Raw genomic sequence first — 25,234 nt, 5'->3', positions numbered from 1 at the left:
AAAAAAACCTCCCATGTGTATAGCATTTTTACTATAAGTTGGGGTATTAATATTTTATTAGAGCATAATAAATAGAAAAATTAAATATGGGAAATTGCTAACTTTCCTCCCAGTGAAGTTCTCAATACTTGGTTCATGACTGTCTCTCAGGGCCCATCTCCTTCTTAAAAAATATATCCTCTTCCTATGTAGTGAGCTGTCACTTTCTCAGACAGTGTCACAGTTCATCACCCATCCCAAACTATTCACAGTTACTATGAGATTTCTCTGAGGCCTCTCAATTCTTAGAACACAGATTTTTTTTCAGATCTGACACAGAAAAGGACTTTCTTCCCTAAATAGAAACTGATAGAGTTGCCTTTCCCTTGTGTCTTTTTACCCAAGAGGCTTCCTTAGTCCCTGGTGCAAACCAACTCCTGGTGGAGTCACTCAGCAGTCTGCCAATCATTTACAAACATGTCTAAAGTCTTCAAAGTGCCTATACCAGTTCTGGAATCACCTACACAGTGGAATTTCCAAATTGCTCTCCTCTGCATACCTAGACATGTAGCCTTCTAATCCCAGCATGTAAGTGCTTTAGCAGTTTTATTGGGCAGATTTGCAATTGCTTCTTTCACTTCTGGTTTATATGGCTGAGGTCAGAGTGTTAAGTTTTATGGGTTAAATATAAGGCACTCACTGTTCCTTCTTATTTTTCTTGTCATAAAGAGTACAGTACTGGAGTGGCAGAACTTAATGAATCAAGTCTTTAGAATGACACTCAGAGCAGCACCTGCTGGCAGCTGGAAGTGGCATTGCTGTAAACCCTCTACCCCTTGGTTGGGCAGTGCTCACACTGGAGCCTTGTTAATGCACTACCCTTTAAACTGATGAGACACGTTCTTATTTTTATAAGGTGTTTTAGATCAGAATCATTTTTCATGTGCAGATTCCACCTGGCTGTCAACTCTAAATATCCCTAATAATAGAAAAGAGAGAGTTGCTTGACTGTGTATCTTTTTATTGTAGCTGCAAAGATTTCACATCTTTAATCTACCTTCCCACGTTATGTTAATACCTGAAATAAACATAGGAACTTGATATACACTAGATGCCATGCAGACGCTAGGGAAAGTAACCTTATTTCCAACTGGTAAGATAAAGGCCTGCAATGACTGGTAATTCTTATGATGAGGAGGACAGCAAAGGAAGAGGTGGTCATGAAGATTCCTGATTTGACATTCATTGCCCATCAAGAAATTAACTAGATGGCTTGACTTTAAGAAAATCTTTTGTATAGATGCAAAATCTGAAACTCTTTCCTTGTTATTTATCTACTGAAATAATTGTAAAAAATATGTGACAGTTACTTTTAAAAAACATTCAAAATAAAACAATTTTTCTAGAGATGCTCTAGATACTGCTTACAGCAATATCCTGTAAGATAGTCCAGATGATGTGCTACTCATCCCCAGGCAGAAATTTTTTTTGTCAAACAAGCATTGTATTTGATCAATAAAAAATCCCTCAAAACATTTCTGTACTACAACCCAGTCATTTTCAGGATACATACAGAGCTTTATGTAGATATTTATATTTCTTTCACACAATGAAAACAATAGATTCCAGTGACTTGATAATCCAGAGAAGGTTGCTTTAGAACAAAAATAATATTTGTTTTTTTTTGGTGCCAAGCTGTGTTGGTAGGTGCTAAGGGATGATTTTTAAGTCTCAGAAAAGTCACTTATTCATTTGTTCAGTTAGTCAGTCAGTCAAACAAAATGCTATTCTTCTCCTGCTATGTGCCACACACTACTCTGGGCAGTTAATGTGAGTCAGTGAAGAAAGTAAACACCTCTGCATTCAAGATCTTGCATTCAAATTGATGGAAGAAAGAAAATATACATCAGTATAATAGTAAATACATGAGTTATGCAATGGATTAGAAGCACTGAATGTTACAGAATACAGAAAATTAAATATAAGTGACAGGGATTTGGAGGATAGGGTGGGGAAACAATTTGTCTTATAAAATAGCCTGCTCAGTATAGGTCTCCTTGAGAAGGAGGTACTGGTTGAAAGAGACAAGGAAGTTAGCTATGAAGCAATCTGTGGGAAGGTGGGAAGGTGAGAAGGCATAGCTCATGCCAAGTGCACAATATCATGTCCAGTGCATAATTCAATACAGTCTAAAGTCCTTTGTAGTCTCAGTAGAGAATCTGTTATAGGTAAAGAAATGAGAGAGAAGGAGAAAAAAATCAGGAGAGACATTCAGTGTCATTTCATTAGAGTTCACCACTGTGATCATAAGGCTTAACTGGGAGTTAACTGGGAGAACACTCTTACCATCTTTCTCACACCCTGAAAACAAATGCACCACACATTTCCAGTCCCCTCCCCAGAGACTACAATTGGAAAAAGTCATTTTCCCCTTGCAAAATTAAAAATGTCTTTCTCCTGTCCTTCTTTTATATATTTAAACTACAAACTAACCCTTCATATTTAAGTAGGCCCCTGAAACTTTTGGCAATCTGCTAATGCAGCCTCCTTTTAAATCAAATACTTTGCACACGATAGAGGCATTGATTCTGCAATGCCTGGAAATGGAGTCCACTCCATGGTAGAGACATCTCCCATGGAGGAGACTTACAGGAGTAGGTCTAGTCGGAAGGGACTGGGGATATTTTCAATAAATAATGCAAGCTACTAGAATTGTCATTGCTTCTACTCTTTTGTCTTGGAAAAAAATTGGTTTTTAATTCATGTTTATACTGATATTTTCCAAGTAAAATATAGTATTACATGATGTTCAATTAATTATTTTTTATTTATATCTCATTCTAAATATCTTGGTTCTATTAATGTTATTATGTATTACTATAATTTACACAGAACATTTAAATATAGCAACATTACTAAAGAATTAAACTGTTAAATGAAAGTTAGCACATATCTATATATCTATAGATATATATAGATATATATAGATGTATATATCTATATATATATATATATATATGCATGCCAGTGATTTATTCCACAAGAGCGAAACAGTCATTATAATGTTATCTATTACATAAAGCCACTTGAAATAATGTGTACCCAAGTATAAGCTTTGCAAGATCAAGTAAATTTTTAATAGTGGAATTGGGGTTTCTTTGATAGTTTACCTGTCTACTATTTGACTTGTTTATTTATTAGAGGGCATGGGGAGGCTTCTCTCAATACAATATAAGAAACAAAAATGTTTTGAGTGAAGTTTGATGCTAGTGCTAAAAATCAGGAATCTGAGTCAGTCCTTTTTTGTTTTCATAATATTGTTTTCTAGAGAATGACTTTCTCTCTGGGGTGTATTATTTAGAGAGGGGCCTGCTTGATCACTTGTTTTTTCTTTTTCCTGTTGTCCTGGAATGCCATTTCAACCTCTTTGGGAATTACTAGTGTGAAGGAAAACAGCAAACAGCATGACTGGCTTCTGACTTCTCCAAAGATTAGACATGAAATGGGGCCCAGCACAGAAACCTCAGGAATACCTTTGTTTCTTTTCTTCTGGTCACTTTTTACATAGTTGTCCTGACGTAATACACATTTTCAGATTAAATTCTCTTTGAAGTTTTGCTTTATCATCTCACCTATGTGTTTTTAATAATAAACCTTTGATTATGAATGCAAACAAATAAGTGCCTTTCAGCTCTATTTTACATTCCAGTTGAATAAATGGCATGAGGGATGAAAACAAAATAACCATTTAAAAAATCTCAACAAAGGCAAATATAAAGCAGTTTCTGATTAACATATTTTTGACTAAGTTTTGCAAAATTTTCCTTTTTATCTAAATTCTATACAGAGATTTTGAGGTACAAAAAACTTCCAAGATCAACTATTCTAGAAATTTCATTTCAAGAGGAGTAAATCATCTGGCATGGAAGATCCTGGATGAAAAGTCAGTTAGACTGCATGAAAATGTAGTCTGCGGCAGACTGGACTGGAATGCAGATCTTCCAATTCTTTAATTCACCAAAATCTTAACATATAGGTTATCATTGCTGTTATGAGTGGGAAGAAACAACAACATGGTATGATGTACACTCAGTTTGAGATCTTAGTATTACCAGTTTATTTCAAGTCATTGACATTATAATGATTTAGGTAACTATGACCCTGCCTTCAGGAATCTAGTAAATGAAGAACTGAGAAACTTCCTTACAGAATCTTCATTCTAAAAAGGATAAAAAAGGATTTCATACAGCCTTAGTCTTTATATGAAGCAGTTCTGAGTTTTACAAGTATTGGACATGTTGATGAATCTGAATAGATTTGGGATTGTTTCACTAGAAAAAACAAAAACGCAGAAAGAACTACACAACTATACCACTGAAGCTTTCTATGATATTGAGGGAAAATGTTCTTTAGTGCTATTTTGCCAGAACGTTGTACTGAAAAGTGAGATAAATTCTCTCCTAATTCTCATAATGTGACATCCCGGTAGCTAGAATGAGCACTCCAGGGGAGTGGTGGTGCTCAGAGTGGCAGAACTGGCAGCCATACTGCTGTGTCCCACGGAGAAGCTCTGTCAGCAGGAGAAAGCAATGTGTGCTGGGCATGAGTACTTGCAGCTAAAAGAACAACGATGCTCAATGGGAATTGGATATAATTGAACAGAAAAGAGACATGGAAATAGATGGCTGGTGAGGTGTAAAGCTTGATTGGATTTGTGAAATCTCCTGGGACTGCTCAGAAATATGAGGTGGGGTACAGTTGATCACTGAAGAAGTAAATCAGATACTTATTTTGTTTATGCCCAAAGCTCATTCTTGTTTTGAAGTAGCGGAACATCATAAATCTGATCCTAAAAAACCTTTCTCCTATCAGTATGTAATACAGCAAATTTGTAGGTAGTTATTTTTGCTTAATAATTAAAACCAAAGCTTTTGTTAAACATTACTAAAAGTTAATAAAACAAAGAAAGTAAATAGATATTTATTACTTTGAACTTCTCTATTCTTTGAAAGTGCCAAATTTACCAAGTAGAATAGCAAGCAGAGTTTATAAACACATCGCATCCTTATCCTTCTCTTTTGTCAATCTCTAAATGATTAATATTTAAGCCATTTAAAATTTCTATTGTGCTTGTACACTAATTGCTGCACAAGTACCATTTTAAGAAAAGATTTAGAAAGGAAAATGAAAAGGAATCAAATAGTGAAAAGATGCACATTTGGACATTTTTTTAAGGGTGCAAGTAACAAAAAATGGCACATTGCTTCCTTAACCAGTGAGCTCTCTGTAGTCAATCATCTATTGTTGTGTAATAAATCCTGCCATACTTTAGCAGTTAAAAAAATACTCATTATCGGCCCTCCCTGGTGGCGCAGTGGGTTAAAGCACAGCACTGAGAATCTAAAACCACTTCAGCATGAGTTCGATTCCCACCTGCCCCGGAGGTGACCACATGGCGTGGCAGACCTCTCCTGACACTCCTGCTGCCCTCCTCAGCAGTGTATTTCGTTGATCTGCCTGTTCTGTTTCCCGCTTTGTCTCTGGTGAAGCCTCTCACCGCCCCTGAGCCTTTGGCCTGTATCCCAGTTCTGTATGCACAAATAAATCTTTAAAAAAATTATTAAAAAAAACTCATTATCTTACAATTTCTGTGGCTCAGCAATCTGATATGATTTGGCTGCTTTTTCTTAGCTCTGTATCTCTCAGGAGGCTATAATCAAGGTGTTGGTTTGACTCCTTAATGTCAAGATTGACCAAGGGATCGCTGACTTGCAAGCTCACTCAAGTGTCTATTGCCAGACCTTCCTCCCTCCTCCCAGAGTCTTTCCACATGCCCATTCAGGATGTGGCAGGTGGTTTTCCCCATAGAAAGTGATCTACAAGAGAGAAAAAGAGAACAGCTAAGTCAGAAACCTTTTTTTTTTCTTTTTTGGTAGCCTAATCTTGGAAGTGATTCTATATTCTATCATGTTCAATTTGTTATAATAGTTACTAGGCCTAACCCATACACAAGGAGATTTTGAGTGTATTTATACACAGAATATAAATATCTGTTGATGAGGATTGTGGGGACCCATTTCAGAGGCTGCCAACCAGCAGCCTAAGACAGTGACACCTTTGAATCAAGGGTTAAATATTATGTTGACAAAATTTTGGGCAGTATGAGATTTGAGGGTCTTAATTCTTATTTCCCCTCACACTCTCACTCTCTTTCATTGTTAAGATTACTCACATTAACCTATATATTTCTGACTGAAATAATGAGAATTACGTCTTGATGGGTGTCTGAGCCATCCAACCAGAAAACCCTTCCATTCATTTTTCATAGCACAACCAGAGCAATCTTTTTAAAAGCACAAAGCAGAGCATGCGCTAATCTCCAGCCCTTACTCCTATTATATGCTTGAAATTCTTTAGTGCATTCCTATTATGCTTAAGGCAGTAGACAAAACTTTTTTTTAACAGGGTTTATACGTGGGTTTTTCTTACATGGTCATCCCATAATCAACCTCGTCAGCCTCTGTTCAAGTCACAACAAGCTGGCTCTATCCTTTCCTTGAACTTGTCTTTCTTACCCCACTCTTGGTATGTCTATGCATGCTATTTTCTGTTTGGGATGCACTCCGGTTTTTCTCTCACCAGACGTCAACCCTTCAACTCTGTAAATGGAAATTTTCTAATAGAGCAGCACTTTCGTGGAAGACATCTAAATTAAATTTCATCACAACTATTTTAGCAAACTGAAGTTCGTAAAAGATCATGAACTTTAAATGATATTAGTACATTAAATTCTTATTGGACCTAACCAAAGAACCCTTAGCTAATAAATGATGAAATTTGTTTCCCTAGTCACATGCAGACCTTGGATTCACTCCTCATCTTATCTGGAAAGCTAGTTTTCAATCCTTACTTAGCATATACCAAGGACATCAAGGTTTATCACTTAAAAACCTGGTAACAGATTATCTTACTTTGCAAGTAAATTTCAATCAGATTTGAAATTTTGGCATTTCTTTTCTTTTTTTTTCTAAATGAGGAGAGTACGTATCATGAACTTCTTTCTTTTTTCCAATGTAGATTTTTAGATTACAACTTGCATTTTTTAATTTAATAAGTATGCATCTGTCTTAGCTGCTGTTAGCATTACCATTTGCAAAAAAGCATTTAATGATTTAGAGAATGTGAGCTCTCCTCTTCCTTCTGACATTACCAGTAATGTGCTTGGCCAGCTGTGCAGGGCTGTCCATGTGTACAGAATTCCTTTCTGAAAAGCACAGGTGATCATGTTACACCCTGAAGCCTGGGATCTGATTACTCTTATTATAGTAGCCTCAAAAGTTACAAATGTCATTAGCAGTCATTAAATTACTATGCTAGGCTTTCTAAAAGGAGTGCTGGTATTTGACTCAGTCATCTCTCATGGCGGTAAAGTCCACATTTTGAAGGTGAATTTTCATGGGGCTGTATATTCTTTGTCAGATTCTCTGTTGTTATTGCTCTGAAAGCTTTTGATAATGTAACTAGAACATGAACCCAAGAATGCTAATGGAAGTTCATGGAAATCCAAAGTTTGGAATGAAGTGTGTGTGAGTATCGGCATGTCCAAATTGTCTTCTCCACCCCTTCTTCTACCCCCTTCTTTTTTGCTATGTTTGAGCAATTTAATTCTGCATCTAATTTTAATCTGTAAACCATATCCCTTCCCACAGTTGTAAAGCATGTGTTAGCACTTAACCAGCAGGAGGGGGTTGTCTAAGGTAAAAGGATTGATAGCATAGACCAGGCATCTTAAAAATGGCTTTGTGTGATTTGGCGCCAAAAACTGAGGCTTTATATTTGTGGGTCCAAGTTGTCTGCACAGGATTTAGAGAGATCCAGGCAGTGGATACAGTGGGTCTTTGATTGCTATTACTTGGTTTTGAGCTTTCAGGAAAAACTGCATTAAGAGGGGAGGTTTAAAGAATGCTGAAGGTATTCTCAGTCCTTTTTTTTTTTTTTTTCCCAAGAGAGCAGGAACAATGAATGCTTATCTATAAAGGATTGAAAATGACTTGAAATCTGTGATTAAGACCCACTGAAATTGTGTTGTGATGGGAATAACAAAGTAAAATAAAGAATTTGTAAAGCTACAAATTTGGTAGCTGAACAAGTGCAAGCTCTTTTTACTAGCTAGAATTTATACTAAGAAGTTAAGAGAGTCATTTTACAGCTAGAAGTTAAATCTTATCTTAAGGTTATAGAGAAAAAGAAATTTTAAAATCATTTGTAGCTAAAAAAAACTTCAAAAATTCTTAAAACACTTGTACAGTTCGAACCATGAATTTCATTTGTGATCAATGATAGGGAAAAAATGATCACTTATAAACATTTTCCATTGTTTCTTTTTTTTTACTTGCATTACTTTTCCTGGTTTTATCATATCCATTGTTTAATATAAGGAAAGCAACCCATCTAGAGTAGGGTTCTGAACTGGAATACTGCATTTCATTACCTGGAAGATGTATTTGTGATTTTCCTTTTCACATTTTTAACATCTCTGTGGTGTGTCTTACAATTGATGGTATTTTAAGATTCCATTGGTCTGCTTTCGTCCTTTTTCCCCCTTTCTTATCTCCTTTCTTTCCTTTTACCCTTCTCTTTTTGTTCTTTTCTTTCTTCCATTGTTACTCTATACTATGATGGTTTGTCTTGTCATAATTATCTTTGGATTGAAAGAAAAATTGTAACTATATAAAACATGTTAGAATTACATGGAGTCTATGTATGTATGTATTTGGAGAAAAAAAATCCTACATCTCAACTCCACTTAACATTAGTTCATAGCATCTGGCTTGAAGCATGCATTTGAAGTCTGTCCCTGAAGGGACTGCTTGCTGGGCAGATGTGATCATGACTCATTCATTCAACTCATACTTATTTGTTCAGCCTTTAGCATGCATTTACCACTGTGCTTGGTACAAAATTGAAGTATCTAACAAAGTAGATTAAGAGATGATTCTGACAAACAACAAAAATCTGGTCTCAAATCATTTGAATTTCAGTGTTATTCGACGCATACCCTACTTGCAGACCATGTTTTTATATTTTGTCTGCATCCCACTGAAAGTTAATTTGGGCTGAGTCACTGTTTAAAACAAAACAAAGCATGCTATTCTTTATTTCCCAGGAATAGTTATTTATTACAGTTGATTCTCAAAGTCTGAATGTAAAATAGGACCCTTATCCTGTCAGTTAGAACCCTTATCCTGTCAGTTCCATGACAGCAATCATCTTACTGATTGTATTGTCTCCATCTTCCAAATAATATCTCCTCTCATGAAGATCACAGAAAACAATATACCTGGATTGTTGTGTGGTCTCAATCAAGCAAATGATAATTATTCATTTCTATTTGCAACTGTCCCAATTTAAGCACAACTTGTGATGTGATTTTTTTGAACCAAGTCTGGAATCTTCTAGAAAAATAAGGAGAAACAAAAAAAGACAGACATGGTCAAGCCTTTGACAAACTGATCAAAGATCAGACATCCAGAGGATGGGAAAGGAGGGAAGAGGAGGGAGGAGAAGAAAAAGAGGGGAAAGAGCATTTGCTCTGTTACTAAGACCAGAAGGGGAGTGTGGTAGAGTGGGAGAAAGGGGAGAAGGGGTCTAACAGAGAATGACTGCAGTTTTGGTGGTGGATGTGGTGAAATAATACAGAGTTGTAGAGGTGTAAACCTTTATACCCAAAGATATATATTGTGATGAAAATTAACATTACCTTAATTAAAAAATAAAATGGCCTGTCAGCTTTAAGCAGAGAAGCAAAAAGGAGAATACATCCATGTAAGAAAAATAACAACAATTCCAGATCTATGAGTTTGTTAAACAAAATATTAATTTTTCTTAATGAGATTCATCCATAATAGGGACAGAGTTTGCTATTATTCCTATTACCAAATAGTCATTGCATCAGGCATTATGCTAAAGTTATTAACTGAGTACTTGACTTGTTCTCCAAACAATACTACTAGACAAGGGATATCATGCCATATATACAGCTGAGAAAACTGACACTTAGGAAGCTTAATTAATTTCTCCATTGTTGTTCCTTTAATTAGTTGGGATTTATTAGGGTGCTGACAATGTGTTTTTACTTACACATTGGATCTCATTTTATCAAAATATACTAGGATTATTATTATTATTTATGATCACATTTCTGTCAAAATTTAGTATTCCATTCCCCATTACTGGACATGTAGCAACTTCCATTATTATTTTTTAAAAAAGTATTTTTACTTTAGATAGCTTCATATATACATACATTAAGGAGAGTCCTAGAAATAGAATTATTGATTCATGGTTTACAAACATTAAAAAAAAATTGATAAATGGTTTCAAATTGTTTCCATAAAGTTCTCATCTGTTTTCCTCTTATGAGCACTTCTGGTTCTAAAGGCACAGACTAGATGCCTGTTTTAGCTAACAGAAGAGTAAGAGTTCATTCCAAGGCTTCAATGGCTCTACAGATATCCAAAAAGTATCAAAAAATGAAGCAACGAAAATGGCTTCTGGATTTGGAAAATTGGCCCGACATTTGCTCCGTGTATCTTTTAGGGAACCACACAAAATCTCACTCCTGCTTCTTGCTGTTGCCTCTTCCTAATCACCTTCTACTTTGACTCATTGATAGTGTACACTAACACAGTGAAATGAATATCTTCATGAGTTACAGATCCTGTATACACCTACTACCACCTGACCTCTGAAATTCCTGAGAAAAAGCATATGAAAGTCTTTGCCTCTTCTGTGGACCGGTTCTCCTTGGAACAGGTATGTATTTATTTCTGGCCGCTGAGTCACCAGCTGAAGAGGTTACACGTTCAAAATCGGCAGTGAGAGCAGGCTTATAAGTGGGAATTAGCAGAAACAAAGATAATCATCTCCAGCCCACTATGAGAACATTCATTCCAGTAGCACTAGCTTTTATACCACCTTCTTCAGGAGTTAGCTTTACTGCACATCTCATTGTTTTAAATTTAAATTGTCACTGGTGACTTTTGGGATAATATGGACTGACCCTGAGGCAATTGTGTTAAGTGGAATAAGTGAGGAGGTAAAAAAACAATTACTTTCTGGTTTCTCTCATCTGTGGAATATAAATAATCAAAGAAAACAGGCTAACAAAATATAACAAAAATAACTCTCAGATTCTTGAAACCAGGGTGGTCACCAGCAAAGTTCCTCCCTGGGGGACAGGGAGGAAGGTGTCTGGGGATTAGGTGGTAGTGTACTGACTCTAGGGTGTAGTGGAGGTCAGGTGAAATACCAGGGCATGTTGAGGACTGAAGGTGCACTCCCAAACATAGAGGTATTTTTGTAAACAAATGGAAAATCAATAAAATTTTGATGAAAAATAAATACATATAAAATTTCATGAGTTAAACAGAATATTACATCCTATGTTTCACTCATTAGCATTTCTTCTGTGACTTTTCTGTTTAAATCCATTGTTTGTTTAACTTTAAGGCATTCATATTTCTTCAGTATTTTTTCTATATTGGGAATACCTTTTGAAATTTATATGTTCAGCATATTAACTGTTATATTACTTGCTCATAATTTCCATTTGGCCATTTGACATTTCATTGAGTATATATATATATTTTGTTTTGGCTGCAGACTGACATTTAGGTAGTCAAATCTTCCTGCCCCCTTTTCCCTTTCTTTTTTCCTTTTCTTTTGGCTTTGATTGTATTATATTGAAAATGTTCATCATTTCAAGAGTGGTAAATCCTTGACTATATTTATTTTAGAATATGTTATAAATACAACCAATTCCTTCAGGTACTAAATAAATCATCCATGTAAAATTTCATTTTTTCCCACTTAGTTAATATGCATATTTTCTCAATCAGAACAATTCACCTATTAAACATATTAGGACATTTTTATTAAGAGTACATTAAAGAACATGGGGATTACAATGAGATGGAAAAAGGCACAACATGAAGAATGATGTAAACATAAATTTTAAAAAAAGTAAAGAAAATATAGTACATTAAAGAGTTCTACAACATGTTTGGTGTTTAAAATATCTTTTTGAAATGCTGTGGAAAGATATTGTACAGGTATTTAATCATGGCAGTAAGTTAGGAAACTATTGGAATAGTCTGAGTTAGAAGTGTGTGTTTCTGAACTAAGCAATAGAAATGCATGTAAAAGTGGAATTTTAGCAAGACAGCAAGAAGGAACATCTTTAGGCCTCTGTGGCATGAAGAAAAGAACAGACTGAAAGAGTCAGGGGAATGAGCATATGATGATTTCAAGATTTCTAGCTTTGGTTGCCATGTAGATGGAGGTATTATCCTTGAGAAAAGAAGATTTTGCTGGGAAGAGCAGAAGACAGTTAAATATACAGGTTTTCAATAACTAGCTGGGGATAGTATTAGTAATATCTTTGCAGCTATAACTGTCAATCATATGTGCCTGAGATGCCTTAAAAAATTGTGAAGCATGAGAAACGAAACCCTGAAAGTCATAACCTAGCTCACAAGGACATGAAATGGTAGATCAAGATGAGCTTCTTAATAAAAGCACACCACTGTTATAAAGTCAATGAGAAATTCAAAAATAGTAGGTCACAAAAGTCAATGGAGAGTCAAGTTTAAAGAAGGAAGAAGTGTCATTAGTAACAGGCATTAAGAGAAGTTTAAGTAGGAGAACTGGCAGAAATGTTCATCTGTATTTGGCAATATGACTGTGCACAGGTGGAGCAAGAAAGGTAAATGCAGCCAAATTACAGATAACTGATATGGAAACAGGAAGTCAACAGACAGTGTGGTTGGCTATCATACACTATTTTCAAAAATCGGCAGCTTTAAAGAGGAGGAAAGAATGGGATGATTCGTTAGAGGATGAAGTAAGTGTCAAGAAAATTGTTTTTAGATATTTTGTTTTCTGTGTGAGAAGAGAGAAAACCTACCTTTGTTGCGTGGTACATGGTAAAAGTCAATAGAATGAGAGAGGAAAGGGGTTTCATGGAGGAAGACATGTCCTGAGTAAGGCAGGAAGAAGTAATGCAGTTATAGGGTAAAACTGTACATTTGACTGTAAATAAGGAAGTAGAGGAAGCAATCGGATGAATTGAAATTTCCCAATAAAAACAAGAGATCTGCTCACATGCTGAAAGTAGGACAGTAGCTAGTCACTATTAAGGAAGAGGGAACATTTGGGTTAGCCACTAGGGAACAGGATAGGAGAGCTGCTAGGTTAGAGTTGAGAGACCATGGGGTTTTTAGACTGAGGGAACAAGAACTTTGAAAGCCCATAAATATGTACTGTTTTATCCATATGATTGTTTCTTTTTTTTTTTTTTAGCAACACTGAAGCTGAAAGGGCAGTTGCCTTGGTGATAAGAGGAAGAGAACCTAGAATAGTAGGAAGTGACAGGCAGAGAGTAGGATATCACAGTTTAGCTACTGGCTGTGGTGATACACACATGGTCAGGATTAGATCCAGAGCAGAGTCTCAGGAATGGGTTTCTGCAATGGGGATGGGAGGTAAGTGAAACTGAAAATGGTAAGGAATGAAAAGAATGATGTTTGGCAGGTTTTTAAAGTGAATATTGAAGCCGTTCAGATATTCCAGTCACTCCAGAAGTATTTCTAAAATAATAAGAAATGTTGTTAACCATCAATATGATTATTAGCATCTGAAATGTTAAGCTGTCATGGTCAAATTGAATGACAAATATTCTCCATAAAATTACAGCTAGAGAAAGTTATGATATTATATAAGTGTTTAGTGGGAAAGTCAGATCAGTAATATAAGCAGTTAATAGGCTATGGTTGTAAGTCTAATAATATAGGTTAGGTTGTCAGAAGGTAAAAGTAGACAAAATTTTATCTTAAATCTGGATTTAATATGAGAAATCAGTTTACTCTCTCATAAAAATGTTTATAGTTATGGTTATTTACACATATTTTTCTCCCTCCTTAACACATTCCAGAGCAAAAGGAAGTATTATTTGAGTTAGCCCCCACCCAGAGCAACAGAAAGTTAAATTACCTGGTGTTTTTGCTTCGGTTTGATCAGCAAATCTAACAAAAAATGCAGAGAAGAGATATTTTTAAATGGGGCTTTAAGGACAGGGGTGCTAAAGGACCTGTCCATGTCTACCCCGTCACCCATACTGCCCCAGAAGGGGGTTGGCTGACACAGTTATGCTGTAAGTCTTGTGAACAGAACAGCTCTTAAAAACCTGCTCTAATTATAAGTGAGGGGAAATATTATTCTTGATTAAGGTAGTGCCTTTCCTCCCCCCATGCATGATATTAATTGAATAAATAAACCTGAGGACTACACACTGGAAAAGTTAAAGAGAAATATTAGTACTTTCAATGCCTTTTTTAAAGTTGGCGTATCTCTTCATTGTGACTGCAAAAAGTGGGGCCACAGTTGCATTCATTGTTCAGTGAGCTTGTCCACACAGTTCAACCCACCGACAGCAATGAATGTTGATTGTGACCTTTTTAAAAAGAATCTGTGCATTGGGAAGACAAGGTCGTGGTGGGTGCTGCTGTGGTTTCCTGTCTTCGACCAATTCCGGAAGCCAGGGAGTAGACGATGGTAGCCATAGGGTACAATCAACGGTCGATGGTTTTGATTTTAATTCCAAACTCACCGACAGCGTTGAATGTTCACTGAAGCAACCTCTAAGCACAGAATTCTGATGGTTTTATAGTATCTGTAAGTATCTGAAAGGAGCAGGAGAAAGAATAGAATAGCTTTAGTCATACATTTTATGCATTTTAAACCATTTACAAGAACAAGAAAGAAGCAGTGTGATTCTTCCAACCAAGTTTGGCAAGCCTCCCTAACATTGTATGAGAGAAAAGGATCTGTTTCATTGAGCTAAAAAATGCCTATCCTGGCTTAGTTCCAGTGATGAAATTATCTCACTGTTAATCACAGGGAGAATTTGTTATTCAAAGTAGCTTGAGGTATCGAATCAAAACAATATCTTACAATTTAAATATTGCTATGCTTACAGTAGTAAACATATTTCAATTACACAAATTAAGCAGGGTTTTCTTAGTGCTTCTAAAGTCAAATTAATGTTAGTGTTATCCTTCCATATTTAGCACAATTTTTCCCTAACACAGTAATATATTAGTCTAATTTTGTTAACATTTTTATTTAGAAACTATTGAGTAAATGACAAATAAAAAATGCAGCCCAACACGCTTCTCTAAGCTTATGTCACAAAGATTTCATTAATATTGTGAAAGCTAAATACATACCTTTTTCAATAATTTTCTATCATCATTTCTAAAAAGTCTTTCTTGGATATATGAAAACCAGGATTGAAAGTTGCTATTTTATCTACTAAATTGGTATCCAATGTATGGGAACTTAGAATATTACTTCCAAGTTGACTGTATAGTCAACTATTCAAGCGAAAACAATTGTTCCTGAATATAAGTGGAATATGTACTTCAAATGTTATCCACTCTAATATTTCACTGCTTAGAATATTCTAGAGCCACTAATTGTTTAATTTTTTTTTCTAGGCAAATTGTTCACATGGAAACTGATTTTTCAAGGGAAGAGAGATTAGTGATCTACTGGGAGTATGTATTGAGTCAACAAATAGTCTTAGAATATAAAAAAGTAATTAATCTGAATTTTTCAGTGTTTAATTCTTTTGAAATAAGCATTTTTCCCAGAGAATAAGATTCTTGAGGTGAATGACTTATCAGTAGACATTTCTGTGTTGCTACTGGAAATAAAGTACCATGGGACTTGGAGCTCATTTGTTTGCATTATCAATTACAACCAAAGGTGTATCACTCCCATTCTGTTGGCCTACCTATTGTGATATTAGTGTCAGGTCAATATACAACCATTTTCAATCATGTCTATTCATCTCTTGCTACATCTCTTAACATTTATATAATAGAGATGTTATGATAAAAGACTCTAAACTGTGTATTTTGGAATAACACAAAATACGTACTTAGCCTACAAATAAGCATAGCTCCAGGGCAGTTACAATTAATTGTAATGCGTAACCATGTTCTTATTTGTTTGCCAAAATATTTTCCTCGAAGCTTTTTTGCAGAATATAATTAACTTAAACTTAAAATTCTTAAATATAAAAATGATTCACTTATGACAATAGAAATTGCATTACATGTCTTGTCATGTACACATAGAACAGCAATAGCAAATCCAGTTATTAATTCTTCTTGCGTTGGATACACCAGATTTATGTTTTACACTGTAATATCATTGAAGAGACAGCCTCACCTCTAAGTAGTATAAATTCTCCAAAATTGGAAATAAATAGGATCTCTGTGTTCTTATTGTCAGGGAACAAGCATAAACTTTATTATAAACTTTATAAAGTATCTATATTTTAGATATTTTTATCTCATACAGAAAAGATGATTCCACTGGCTGGCTCAACTGAGTTTTCTGTTAATTCTGTGTGCTTTCAATCAGTATCCCATGTCTTCTACATATTTTTTGTGATGACAAAACTATCTTTAAAACATAAGAATCAATAGTACTACTGAGCTTTTATATTTTCTGTAAGAAAGCTTATAGAGTTACAGTGTTCTTTTAGTACACTGTTCATAATTTCAAAATTCTAAGCTGATGGTAGCAACACCCAGTCTTGCATAGTTTTCCTTGAATGAAAAAAGTATAAATATATTATAGAGAAATATCTTCCCATCCACCTCCATCCTCCATCTAAATTTGGAAATTTGTGTGGGCAGAATAAGATGAACTTGCATTAAGGCCAGATTTATTTTAGTTTTTGTTTCTCATTCCTAATTTTGTGAGAACTTTAAATTTTTCTGTTTTGCTTAAGGTTAGGAGGTCATAAATAAACCAAAACCATTGCTTTGAGCAGGAGGGTCACAGAATACATGAAATGCCACTTTTAAACAAAATGAACCCTAATATGAATTGACAGAGGAACATGAAGCGGGAGTAGCATGTGCCTCAGTGAAAGGCCATGGGGATTTGGGATGCTGAAGCTGTCCATTTAAGGAATAGATTATGTATCTTGTCTGATGACCTGTGTTTAATTTAAGTGACTACCGCTGCCAGTCCTTCCAGAGGGCAAGTGTGTGAAATAGAGCATCTCAATGTCAGTCTCCAGTCACTTCCTCTGCCTGATGCCTTGACCTAAATTGGGTGTGTGGGCACTGATCTGGACAAATGAAAGGGAATATGCCTTTGCTACCCATGAGTTTTACACTTGATGCTTGGTAGTTTGAACATTTTAGGGGACCGTATATCCATGAATTTTTTCTTTTTGGTTTAATCAGTTTTATATTCTGTTGATAGAAAAATGAATCTTAAAAATATATAAGGTGAAAACTGTTATGCTAGAAACAGCCACTTGTGGTCCCCTCCCACTAAGTGAAAGACACTATTTCTGACATATGTAATACATAAAATGCCTGATTACCTGGTATTTGGGGGCCCCAGGACCTCTCTCTCGTGTCCATTTCCACTTTTTGAGAAGATTCCTTTCTATATTGAACACATGAAATCTCATGGAATGTTTCAGCACTAGCACATCCACACTTCTGATGATATAAGGCAACTGTTACAAAATGCTCATTCAGGTAATTATTATCGTGATTTGAACTTCTGGCTATTTCAGCAGAGAGAGTAAAAAGCATCAAAGAGATCAGAACCCTGAGAGCCAAGTTCAATCCTTGCATATGGTTCTTCAGAGCATGTCACCCTAAAGCTTGACTCAGAGTAGACCTCATTGACTGCTGATCACCAACACCCCAGAGGGGCCTATAATTTTGTTTTCTGACAGCTTGGAAATTGCTGATAACCCTTACTCCCATGGACAGAAAGGGGCGTGAAATGCTTTTGGAACTCTCTTTCCCAAAACTGTGAAAATGATACTCTTTCACTCACAATGTCAAAAGTCTTAAGACTTTTCTCTGGAGAAAAGAAGCATGTTTACTACAACCTTTACATTCTTTGAAAAAGTTACTAGAAATTGGTTAAACTAATAGACTGATTTTTAAAATCATATTATAATAATATATAACATTCAAGTACTACATTATATATTTATAAAATATAATATATACTATATAGTAATATATAGTACCATATATAATATATAAATATATTAGCTGGATTTATTCATAAGAAACCCACATTTTATGTGTTATTGAAAATGGATTATGTGAGAGATTTGAAAATGTTTCAGAGATGAGTCAACCCTAAGGATGCTGATTAAACTTTCTAGAGAGATTTGGGAATGTGCATTTTAACTATCTTAGGAGTGTTTGTATTTGCAAATGTCACCAATATAAATACTTGTGTATTCTTTGTTTAAAAAGTATACACTACTTCAAATATTTTATAGAGAATAACCTCATAAAGGAAGATTAAAAAGGACCGATCAAATTCCAATGTGAATGCCATTTTGAATAACCTAAAAATTACTATTTTTTTTGCTTATCTTATTATTTTCATATTAACTATCTATTATAACAAACTGGATTAGAATTTGTTATTAGAGAATATATACACACAAATTACAGCTCTATGTATATAGGTTTTCTGTATATATGAATCACAGCAGTTTAAAAGATATATACTCTTGGGTAGCCATATATTAACTAAATAAAAGGTAAATTACTGGGTCTGTGAACCACTGCCACTGTCTGATTTGTTTATGTAACTCCCCGAGCTTTAGTTCCCTGTATAAAATCTGGATGATAAAATCATCCTCAGGTAGATTACTTCAATTTATTTCTGAATAATCCTTTCTATGATATCTCCAAAGGACAGCATGATAAAGGGACAGAGATTTAAATCTAGGTCTTCTAAGATTCTAATGTTTCTACCCTTCAAAAACATGTCTTAAAGAAAAGAAACATTAGTTTTCTTTTCTAAAGAGCCTCAAAATATGTCATTTAAAAAAAATACGCACATGGAGGTAGCCCATAATAATATTCCCAGGAGATCAGCAGGCGGCCATGTGGCTTTCTTACCTCCTGGTAGGTGGTGCTGATTGACAGGCAGGGAAACCTCTTCCAAGCCAGGTTGTTGTAAATAGGATTGATGTTTACTTAAAAATCACAATCACAAGCTCTTCTAAAGTTAGTAGCTCTTGATTAATGTAACACACACCTGTGTTAATTTCCAACATTAAAGCAAAACTACAGCATATGCATTCACTACCACCTTCCTTGATCACTTTTAAAATAATTACTTGAAGAATGATGTCATAATTTATTTAAAATCAAATAAGCATATTATTGACTTTACATAGAATTAACTAGTATTTAAAAATCATTGTCTACTTAAGCATACAACAAATCTTCACATTTTAAAAAAATGTTTCAGGGTATGTCTACTGAAAAGATAATTCAGGGTTGCTTTGTTCTGAAATTTAGACTTCGTCCTGGAAACAAACAAAAAAGGAAATAAAATATAGACATCACTACATTTTTTCCAAAACCCATGAACTAATTTTGTAGTTAATCTTATTTTTGGCTATAAAACTATTCCTTTCTAAATAATTAATGATTTAAATAACTGAGTTATAAGAAAATGCCATGTTAGCATAAAATATAACAAAAGACAATGATAGTGTGCAGTTTGGAGTAAAATGAATATAATGAAAAATTAACATCATAATACGTAAAACCAGGATTTTTCTCATGATGACGATTAAATCAATAGTGCAACCATGTGACTTCCACAAACTGTCCAGGAATATTAACTTTGGCAAAGAAATACAATATCCTTGATTTAAGACTTTTCATAAATGTTGATACATCTTTCTGTTTGGAAATGATAGGCATCCTCACTGATACTCAAACTGGGCCTAACCCCAATTAAACACTGTCATGTCAGTAACACAATTTGCCCTATTATGCAGTTACTATTAATCATGTAAACTATTATTAGAAAAAGTAATATGCTATAGAAAATAAACATTTTCTAGGAAAAGCATCTCTGTCTTTGAAAAGAGGTAGAACTCTTATTTAAACATATCTTCTAATATTTTTCAGTAAAGAGACTAGATATGCATGATAAAAAAACCAACACAACAAAACACCAACACCTGCTACATTTTTTTAAATTTAAGTGTGAAACAGTCAAGTGTTACTTTATGCTTGTATAATTGTGCATTATAAACTGTATGATCACAATCACATTTTTAGAAAATTGATAACATCTTCAAATTTCCTAGGCTCGACAAAATTCATTCCACAAGTCAGAATCTTCTAAGCTTTTTTACTTCATTCCTCACTAACTATGTTATTAGAATACCTTACTATTTTGGGAAGATATTGTGAATGTATTTCTGGCTTCCTAAATTATACAGGCATCTGTTCTTTCAATCAACAGGATACCAAATGCTTTTTACATCAATCTATGTGAAAGAATGTATATAATATGATTTTATTTCCCAGGGGCTTTTAATAAGCTCTTGACTTTATAGTGAAAAAATGTTTGAATAGTTAGGTTGATTGAAAGGGGTTAAAAATAGACAACAGAAATATTTATTACAAATTATGATTCATGGAAATTTAAAAACACATATTATTATATAAAAGTGGTTATGATACCTTTCTAGGTTTCTATTTTAGATATAAATTTTATAATAAGTAGAGCATGATAACTATATCTCTATTAAAAGATTCTTAGTTTATGAAAGTTTGCAAATTGTTTAATATTGCATTCTAGCATGCATTATAATAGCTGTTTTTCCATTAAAATCATCTTTATGATAAGTTATACTTTCACACTGAATAATCTAATACAGACTTGGACATGCAGAACCTTATATAATGTAAGCAGCTGGTTACTATTCTCTCTCCACAGGACTTTTAGACTGAGAAAGGATTCTAGCCAAAAGTCAAGAGTACATTCTTAAATATCCTACTGCTCAACAGATCTTATAAAAATGAAGTACTTTAGTATCAGTTATCCATCAGATATATGGTATGTGGCATGCCTGAGTTGTTTAAAATAGGTATGCCTTTATTTTCAACCCTGATAAATAACCTCTACACCTGAGATGTGATTTTTCCAGTTTTTATTATATTTTTTATTTTTTTTAGTTGAAGAGAATAATTCACAATGAAAGCTTACTGAGGTCAACTTATGTAACGGGATCCTTAGAGAAAGCCAGTGTACAGGACTTCAGGTGGAGGCAAGATCCAGTCCATGGTCAGACTCGATATTTTTCCTGGTCTACATTTTAAATGAGCACATAAACAAAAATCCCAACAACCTAGTTAACAATTTACAACACTTTTATTTTAAGAGCTATTAATAGATCACTTTAGTTCTTAAACGATAAGACCATGCAACAACTTGATTCACTGAAATCATAATTGAGGAGAGAAAAAAAATTCATCCAGAGATTATATTTGTACCAATGTAATAACATTCCTTATTAAATGTGCAGCAATAATCCAGATGTGTTAAAATTATAAACTACTTACATTTTTAATAACTAATTCTTCTTTATAAAAAATACATGGGAATTAGTTTATGTTAAAATGTTTTGATTCAGAATGAGAGAGATGACAGAGTGACTTCTCATTAAAAAAGGAAGTTTTCTTCCATTCAAATTCACAAATCTTTACTTGCAGATTGCTCTGATCTACCTACCTGCAGAAAATCATCGACTCAAATTTTCAAAAATTACTATGTGATCATGAAAGTCTATCAGAGATAGAAGTAAACCATATTGGATGATTTCAGGCAAAAGTGGAAAATTAGTATTTGACTTAAACTCTACATTTATCATGTGCAACCTTGAAAGGACATCCTCCTCCACCACTTTCTAGTTCAAAAAAAAAAAAAAAGTAAATGATAAGTACCCTTTTTCTAACAAATATAGGTTATTAGCTCCCACGTCTAACAGAGAAATGATACAATTGTGCAGCTCTTTCAGCATTATTCATTCTGGATTTAATTTTCAAGCATCCTCTTCATAATCAGTGGTTACTGAAAGTTCAAGTGAAGGGAACAAAAACAATGACATGTTTATAGATGGTTTTCTACAATTTGTTATTTGTCACTCATAATGGAGTGATACAGTTGTTATTTTTAATCATTACAGGGATTAACCAGAAACTCTTGGGATAAAATAAACTTAGGTGTTTTTAAAATATCCCCTCTGAGAATCCAATTAAATACACCACCCTACCAAGGTTTCCCATTTAAATCATTTTCCAGTGTTGTACAGCACTGGTAAGCAGCTGCAACATTCCAAGCCTATAGCCAGTGCTTTTTAGAGATGAGTGAATCACACAAATGCAAATATTGTTGGGATGGGTTTATAAATGCATTGATTTTCTTTTTCTTTTTTTTTTTCTTTTTTTAAATCAGATGTCGGACCCTCCCTGGTGGCCCCGTGGGTTAAAGCACAGCACTAAGAAGCTAAAACTACTTCCACATGAGTTTGATCCCTGCCTGCTCCATGTGGGTCACCTCTCCTGACCCGCCCACTGCTCCCCTCAGCAGTGTATTTCAGTGGATGGGCCTGTTCTGCTCCCCACTCTGTCTCTGGTGAAACCTCTCACTGCCCCTGCACTTCTGGCCTGTACCCCAGTTCTGTATGCATAAATAAGTAAATCTTAAAAAAAAATAGATGTCAAAGAACTTAAGACGTTAAGTATAGTTATATCCTTAATAACCTCAATACTTTATGGTAAAGATGATAATGTTTGTACAAATAAACATATTCAGCATGTAACCACAGAGTGAAGACAGATATTTATTCTATAAAATTGTTACATTATCACTCAATTGACAGGGACTCAAAAATACCAAATATTTTGGGACAAGTTATCTACAGTGACAGAATTTTATGCTAATCACCAAAATGGTCTTCAGAGGTATCTGATGATGAAAACTGATGAAAATCAGTCTTAGGTATATTTTGTTTCAGCTTTTGTAAACCAATATGATTCACTATTTTATGGGTGAGATTTTGCAGTATTAAGGGGCATTCAATATTCTTGAAAATACAAATATTCTTGAGAACTGAGTTATCCTTAAAGATAGAAAGCTTTCTTTTTTCAGCATCTTTTTTTTTTTTTAAGATTTTTTATTTAATTTATGCATCCAAGAACTGGGGTGTAGGCCAGAGGTGTGGGAGGTGAGAGGATTCACAGAGACAGAGTGGGGAGCAGAACAGGCCAGATCTACTGTGAAACAGTGTTGAAAGGAGCAGTGGATGAGGCATGAGAGGTCTGCTGTGCCACGTGGGTCAGATCCGTGGCCAGGGGTGGAATTCAGGCTTCAATGGCAGGTAATAGCTTGATAGTACTGAGACTTTAACACTCCCCTACCCACCACTAGGGAGGCCCAGCTCTCAGCATTTTTAAAAAAAATACTTATAAGTTGGGTTGGTTTCAAAAAAATTATATTCATGGCCAGATTCCCCAGCTTATAGTACCATCTTTCAATGTAATTAATTCTGAGGGGTCAGTGGAGTTTCTATGTATATATCTAGGGATATGTTTATGGAAGAATTAGTCACCTGAACATAAATACTGACATTTATAAAAATAAATCAGCAAAATGAAAATTTGCTGCCTACTCAAATTATGCTTAAGGAAGCACAAGCATTTATTAATAGTGTACATGCTATCACTTATCATATTCTTGGGTAAATGTTCTATTCTTAGTTTTCTTTAATTAAAAATAATTTTACCTAGATGTTTTTCCCAAATTATACCATTTAAAATAACATTAAAAATATCATAACTTATTCTATAGTCTTATTTTTCTAATATTTCTTTTGTTTATATCAAATTCAGTTTACATCATTATCTAAACAATCAATAATTACTCCATTGCCGTGTAGTTGCTAATTTTATCTTTCAGGACAATTTCTCTTTGAGATGCCAATTTATTTTATGGTCATTTGTGGTCATTATACTGTATCTAAAACTGCTTAACTTAATGTTACATTGGATTTTTTCTTATTGCTCAAAAGCAGAAATTCTGACAAGAAAAAAGATATATAGTTATCTAAAAGGCTAAGCATCCCTAAAATAGTTTCAAACATATTGGCTAATTTAAGCAATCCAATTAGTATCTCTTCATACCTCATACCACAGGGAAGGCATATTTTGCATAATGAGGTTTACAGAGAATTCTGTCATTCTGGAGGGAACTATAAAAATACATTATGCTTCAGTCTATTTTCAGCTTTTACTTTTGGCAGAAAAAAAATTTTGGCAATAACTTGTCAAATTCTCCCCACCCTCAATTCTTCTTGTTGTTTTAGGATTTTAAAAATGGGTTTTCTTTTCATCAAAAAATAGTTTCTCTCACATTCTCACTTCTATCCTCTAGTTAGCCACTTTCGCTAAGATCACCTGTTGATACAAAATTTTGCTGACATATATTGGAACCACGAAAACACACAATTTTGTGGACCCAAACTACATAATGGTAACTCTAATAAACAAAATTAACTTTAAGAAATATCTTTCAATAAGCACTTTTAAGTCATTAGTTTTTCCATACTATACTTAAAATACTTTGGAGAACTCAAACAAATGATCATTTTGAGGGATAAAAAATAGTATTAAAACTAGAAACATCTACTGGAAACAAAAAATATCAATAAACTTTCATTTTTATTATTGGAAGCAGCCTAAGGCACATGGCAGAAATAATTAATGGCAAGGGATTCAGTTTTCCAACTGCTTTCAATACAACTTTTTACTTTACTTGAAACCAATAGTATATTGAGAGGCAATTTAGTAACTCTCTTTTGCTACTAAGGATATTGCTGTGTGATGGACAGTAACGTTTTAAAATTAGATGTACCACCATTATCACTAATTTGGAATACTCTGGGAGAAATAATGGAACAAAAATGTGTGACACACTGAAAAATTCAAAACAGATGTTCCCTAAAATTCAGTATATTGACATATTTTAAATAGTGTATCTTTCCAAAATAGGACATTTCTTCTTTAAGTTTGTATGTCTGTGGAATAGTGGGAGTAGAAAGGAGAATATAGTTTGAAGTCCTATACTTGATAAAACTTCAAAGAGTGAGTCCTTCTTATCAGTCCAAGTGAAACAGAATTTCTAGTTGAAGGAATATTTAAGTGAATAATGATGGATAGTTTACATTAAGCTGACTAATTTTGATGCTCCTGTATGTCCTGCAGAATATTTGCTCACTTCATGCCTTATCTTTTGTATTTTTGAAGACTTTAGAGATTGGCAC

Source organism: Condylura cristata, unplaced genomic scaffold, assembly GCF_000260355.1.
Source record: "Condylura cristata isolate star-nosed mole 26May11 unplaced genomic scaffold, ConCri1.0 scaffold00018, whole genome shotgun sequence".
NCBI lineage: Eukaryota > Metazoa > Chordata > Mammalia > Eulipotyphla > Talpidae > Condylura > Condylura cristata.
Note: the sequence above shows the minus strand (reverse complement) of the source record.